Source organism: Oncorhynchus nerka, linkage group LG9a (genome assembly GCF_034236695.1).
Source record: "Oncorhynchus nerka isolate Pitt River linkage group LG9a, Oner_Uvic_2.0, whole genome shotgun sequence".
Classification (NCBI taxonomy): Eukaryota; Metazoa; Chordata; class Actinopteri; order Salmoniformes; family Salmonidae; genus Oncorhynchus; species Oncorhynchus nerka.
Window position 1 is genome coordinate 24,906,533 of NC_088404.1, and position 6,540 is coordinate 24,913,072.

A 6,540-nucleotide genomic window follows, 5' to 3' on the forward strand; every position below is an offset into this window, starting at 1 on the left:
ATGTTTTTGCAGAGGTCAAAGCGGAGGTGGACAAAGGCGTGATCTGAAAGTGCTATGGGTCCGATTGTACAAGTGGCTGAATTTATGAAACTCTTTGGGATAAAAATGTAATCTATACGGGAGTAGGTGTTATGGACATTAGAGTAGTATGTATAGTCCATAGATGAGCTATTATTCTCTCTCCAGATATCTATCAGCCCCATCTCTTTAGTAAGAGAGTTCAACATCTTTGCAGATCTAGGATTTGTGGTGGGGACTTGAGATGATTTGTCTAGGGTTGGGTTAAGGGTACAATTAAAATCTCCGGCCACCACACCAAAGGAGACACAATGCTCATTGAACAGGGTTATAATTTTTGACATGAAGGCAGGAGTATCTGTGTTAGGGGCGTATATGTTTAATATAGTAATTGGTTGACCATATAGTGACCCAGTTATCAAAATAAATCTCCCCTCCGGATCAGATATGTTTTTGTCTATTATGAATGGAACATTTTTATGGATAAGTATGGCTGTGCCTCTACTGTTTGATTTGAAAGATGAGAAATACACCTGTCCCACCCAAGCTCTGCGGAGTTTGGCATGTTCAGCATCACAGAGGTGTGTCTCTTGTAATAGCGCAATGTCTGCTTTTTCCTTTTTTAGAGCACATAGTATCTTTTTCCGTTTTATTGCATGCCCTAGACCATGGCAGTTCCATGTCAATAGATTTAAGGTACTAGTCATCGTCATCGAGCAGTAATCGAACTTTAGTGCAAGTCATCGCTGGGTAAAAGTGGATAGTAATTACAGCTGCGTTCACATAAAAGGAAAATAAATGGTGTACATAAAATAATAATCTCTGAACACCCCAGCCGAGTTCCCAAACAACTCGACACATCCCGTTGGATCTATTACCCCCCCCCCCGCTCAGTCTCAATTCTGTGTTCCGAATAAAACAAAAACCGGGAACAGTTAGCAACGCACAACGTCTCCCTCGCCCCACCAAAGAAATGCCTCATCCTCTCCACCCCGCATTGAGTAAGTAACACAGTTGCCCTCGTCCAGACCTCAGTAAAAGAGGGGAGAAAAATAAAATCAATAGCCCAGCCTACATATACCTCCCCCAAGGGACATAGGGAACCCCAGGTAATAATAGCAACAACAACAAAAAACAGGGAAATAAAAGTAGGCTGAAACATTAGTAGACCTAGGTTAGGCTATACAGCCCATCCCTCTCAGTTAAAGGAAAATAAATATAAATTGGACGGCTGTAATGACATTTAGGGGGTGGGTCTCTGGATATCGGCTATATTTCGTCTTACCTCCTTTAGTAATGGCATTAATCGCATTTAGTCATTGGTCTGTTTCTCATTGGCCAGGATTGTCTTTCAAAAAACGTTTTGCCTCTTCGGGAGTTTTGAAGTGTCGCAAGGCTCCTTGGTGAAGAATCCTGAGCTCGTTTGGGTATTTGAATCCCCTGAAGATGCCTCGGTCAATGGAGTATTTCTTCACTTCGTCAAATTCTCGGCGCTTTCGGCGTATTCCAGCTGACAGGTCCTGGTGTAAAGCGAGTTTGGCGTTTCCCACTGTGATGGTGTTGTTTTTCGCCGCCTGTAGGACTCGTTCCTTGTCGGTGAATCTCAGGAAACGTATGGTGATTGGGCGCGGTGGTTGTCTGGCTGCTGATGGGGGCCTCAGTGCTCGGTGAGCTCTCTCGAGTTCTATGGGTCTGTCGGTGGGCAGGTGGAGCCACTCGGGAAGTTTGTCTTGCAGGTAGCGGATCAGTGGCATGTTTCCCTCTTATTTTTCGCCCAGATTGAATAGAACACGATTATTCCTTCGCCCCCTGTTTTCCAGGTCCTGTTTTCTCTTCCAGATGCTCGATTTTCTTTTTAGCATATGCTATTGTTTCCATGGCATCTGTCAATAAGTTTCCCATGGATAGGATTCGCCCCTCTGCCTCGTCCAGGCGCCCCGCGTTTATGGTTATCTTGTTGATGTCAGGCAATGCGTTTTCCAGGATTGTCACCTTGCCCCCTATCGCACTGAGCTGAGAGTTAATGGCATCTAATTTGGTGTTTAGTTCTGTACGTTGGGATCTCAACTCAGAGAGGATGTCTTCGACAGAGTGCGAGGTTGGCATTCGTTGTGCCTTGTGGGGGAGCGGGTTCTCTTGCTCCTGGCTAATGGCGCTAGTTTTTTCTGAAGCTAGCTTCTTCTTGGAGGCTTTTTCCGTCGCTAATACTCGAGTCCGGGTAAAAATATCACCTGTAGTGTCGCCTTTTGTAGCCGCCATGACTTTTTCTTACTAAAGCTAAATGAGTGTGAACTTGGAATGGAGGTAAGATTAGGAATTGGAAACTACTTGTGCGGAGCTCTTAGTTCACGCGGCCATCTCGTTCAAGGGTCACGTGATCCCCCGAATAACAGCTTTCTAAGTGTTTTCTAATTTGAGTTATTTAGTTACACTAACCAAGCATTAGCACATTGAATAACAGCTTTCTAAGTGGTTTCTAATTTGAGTTATTTAGTTACACTAACCAAGCATTAGCACATTGAATAACAGCTTTCTAAGTGTTTTCTAATTTGAGTTATTTAGTTACACTAACCAAGCATTAGCACATTGAATAACAGCTTTCTAAGTGTTTTCTAATTTGAGTTATTTAGTTGTCACTTTGTGGCCCAGTCTCCCCTACTATTCAGACTACAAAGCGTTTTTAGAGGGTGATGCATATAGAATGAAAATTGATGAAATAATTCCCAGAATGTCCTATTCTTTCTTACTAAGCCCAGGTCATTAGAATAAGTACTCTAGCTTTACTTTTGTTATGACTTTTATTCTGGGAATCCCAAGAGTGTGCAAAGCTGCCATCAAGGCAAAGGGTGGCTATTTGAAGAATCTCAAATGTAAAATATATTTTGATTTGTTTAACACTTTTTTTGGTTACTACATGATTCCATATGTGTTATTTCATAGTGTTGATATCTTCACCATTATTCTACAATGCAGACAATAGTAAAAAGAAAGAAAAACCCTTGAATGAGTAGGTGTACTAAAACTTTTGACCGGTAGTGTAAATTTGCAAACATTTCTAAAAACCTGTCTTTGCTTTGTCATTATGGGGTATTGTGTGTAGATTGATGAGGGGAAAACATCTATTTAAGAAATGTTAGAATAAGGCTGTAATGTAACAAAATGTGGAAAACGTCAAGAGGTCTGAATACTTTCCGAATATACCAGATGATACAAGTAGCAATCCTATATTAGGTAGGCCTACTTGTATAGATAGGAGGTGGCTGTTGCAAGCATAGAGGTAGATACTGTCTGCAGTATCTAACTCTATGGTTGCAAGTCATTACAAGTCATTAGTTGGCACTGATTCTCCTCATAGGCTGTACTAATATGAATTTGACCTAAAAGTCATGTTACTGGGTGAGTTGTATCCCAATTCTCCACCCTTCCACCCTGCACTTGCACACTTTCTTGCATGAATTTAGCAATGCTGGAAACTGCCTCCTGACAATGCCTACATTCCTATCCTATGCTTTAAAATCCATGATGAGGAGTGAGCAAGTGCACACCAGGAGAAGGGTGGAGAAGTGGGACACAGCCCTTGTGTGCTCTCTTAACCACCTCTATGCCTAACCATGTAGCTGAAGCCTAAAGCAATTTTCTGATTTAAGTGCTACTATACGGCATGGTAGTGTTCAGGGTGGAATTAAAATGTAATTATATTCTTATTGTCGTCCCATCCTCCACCACTAAGTTATTGTATGTGGCATTTGGTTTGTTGCAAGTCAAGATCTATTTGCAAACAGTAGTAAATATTGTAAATTACTATATCTATATCCCGGGGTAGACAGTTCCCGAGACTGTAAAGGGGCTGATAATCTATGATATGGACTGGAATCAGTCTTATTCTTCTGAGTTCCTGTTGTCTGAACGGTACAATAAATATTTTGGGAAGACAATACTTTTCTTTATTAGCTTATTTGCTCCAGTCCAGACCTGACATTGTGCCTTTCAACTTATCTATTTTGTGTTCCAACCCTAGCAGCTCCTCCTGCAAACAGGCCCCTTCTGCCTTCCAGATGCTGCTGACCAAGCTACCTGCCCTCCACCAGACAGGTGAGGATGCTCTACCATGGGAAGAAAATGCTGGAGTGGCACCAAAATGGCAGAAAAATGCCTTGGTGCCCTAAACACCCTTCTTCCAATGGTCTGCACTTCTTAACTCCCATTCATTGATTTAAGGCAATGGATTGCTACAACCATGGTTGGGGTTAGTTCCGCCATGTTCCTTACACCACCAGTGCATTCCTTTTATGCATAAGAGGCGGATTGTATGAATGCATACTTTGGATTGGGGGTTAAGGATCAGCTTGTGTTCTGATTCTTCACCTTTCTCCCCTATGTATGCCCTATTTCATTGTTCCTCATTCTTGGCCCTGAAGAGCAGCAGTGTGTTAATTGCCATCCCTACCTATGCTATAACACCTCATTTAATTACAGTAAGACCATACTTGGGTAAATTGAGTGAATGAATGGTTGGTTGTGACAACATGCCCTAAACCGGAGAATACAGTTATCGTGAACAATAAAAAACAGTAATTGAATTGTGACTAGTGCACTTATCATTAGTTGTACATTGATTATCTGTGTTTGGTTTTCAACCATGTTACATTTTTTGCATAATTTATGCTCCTTTTTCACAGGCGGTTCTGGCTGATGACCTGTCTCCATAGATGAGAGAAGCAGAGGAAGAATATCACTTCGTCCCCAATAATACTACTAATATTTCAAATTGTACTGATGAGAAAGAGGAGGATAGACTTACTGTATATGTCTTACTATTCAAACTCAAAAAACTCCTGTGGTTTATTTTTCAAATTGGCATGTTTCGTATCATCTGCCGCAAGAGTGAAGATTTCATTTCGTTTTAATTTGGCGTACCCCAGTTTGGGAATAGGACAGGCAAGGTAAAACGAAATAATGGATGCAGCTATGGTGGTAGCTAATGTCTGAATCTGACTAACACAGTGAACTAGGAGCAAACGGCGCCACCCAGCCTGAATCTAATCCAATCTGGAGTTTTGGTCAGTCTACATCTGGAAAGCATAGAATTAGGGTTTCCACTAGTTACAGGCACAAAGCCAAAATTGTCTATATCATAAAAAATGAATGATACTTTTTTATTTATTTACTTTTTATCTTTATTAAGGTTAGGTTTAAAATCACATTTTAAGAAGATAGATTGTAGAAATAGGCAGACTTTATGACTTTGTGGTTGAGGTAACTAGAGAGACGACCTAGAATTAGCTTGACCCGAGTTACTGCCCTGATGACACAGACCACTTCATTAACAATGGTAATGTGTTTTATGTAAAACGTTTATATAAAAAACAACTGGATTTGATAAACTAATGGGTTAATTACCCACTCAAGAAGCTACAAGTAGTAATTTTGAATGTGAAGTGAATTGTCAAAAAGCTTTGTCCAAAATGCAATTGACCACTTGGCTGTCTATTGTATCACCCTGTCACAGGCCCTCCCAGGAGGCACCACCTCATAAGATGAGGAAGTACGTTGTTTATAAGGATTCCCTGCTGCAGTTGTTTGAGAGATGTCCAGTTTTAATACACATCACTGCATCCTGTATCAAAAAGTTGGCTGGTCCTCATTACATTTTCATATATCACTCAATTACTCCCTTTTTGTTTACAAAGCTCTACTATACAAGCTTCCGACTTACCTAACTTCGTTGTTTAAGTATAAAAACATGACTTACCATACCTGCTCACGGGGTTGGTTAACTCTTGAGATTCCTCGGGTCTCCAATGAGCTAGGTAAATCTACTTTTAGTTTTAACGCTCCACATTTTTGGAATCATTTACAAAATTCATTACATTTGATACATTCATTCACTCAATGTACCACTAAGGCAGTTTAAAAGCCTAATGATGAGGTCACTGAGGTGTGCAATTGTTTTGATTGATTGAATTTAATAATTTGTCTGAAGCCTGTGATATTTGTGATGTTCTAACGTACTTGTTATTATATCTTGTATCTTGTAGTTTTATCTTTTATTTTATGTTCTCAGGGCACCATTTAAAATGAGACCCTGGGCTCCTCTGATTAAATAAAAGTGAATAAAAAATCAAATACCTCTGTCTTAGCTCAGCCTATTTTTTACAGATTTAAGATTACTGTAGATGCTTTTGCCAGGCGCCAGCCTCATCTCTCATTATCTGACCTGTTCAAACTTCAACATACAGTGGATTCGGGAAATGATTCAGATCCCTTGACTTTTTCCACATTTTGTTACGTTCCAGCCTCAGATAATGAGAGATGAGGCTGGCGTCTGGATCCTTTGCTATGAGACTCGAAATTGAACTCAGGTGCATCTTGTTTCCATTGATCACCCTTGAGATGGTTCAACAACTTGATTGGAGTCCACCTGTGGTAAATTCAATTGATTGGACATGATTTGGAAAGGCACACAACTGTCTATATAAGGTCCCACAGTTGACTGCATGTCAGAGCAAAAACCAAGACATG

The 6,540-nt window shown here is 40.6% G+C and overlaps 1 long non-coding RNA gene across 1 annotated transcript; it reads left to right on the forward strand.

The window, feature by feature from the left end:
* Positions 1–1,541: 1,541 nt before the first annotated feature.
* Positions 1,542–6,144, forward strand: LOC115134709 (uncharacterized). Its single transcript, XR_003864357.2, has 2 exons — positions 1,542–4,110; positions 4,698–6,144. It is a non-coding gene; the product is annotated as an uncharacterized LOC115134709 (long non-coding RNA).
* Positions 6,145–6,540: the final 396 nt, after the last annotated feature.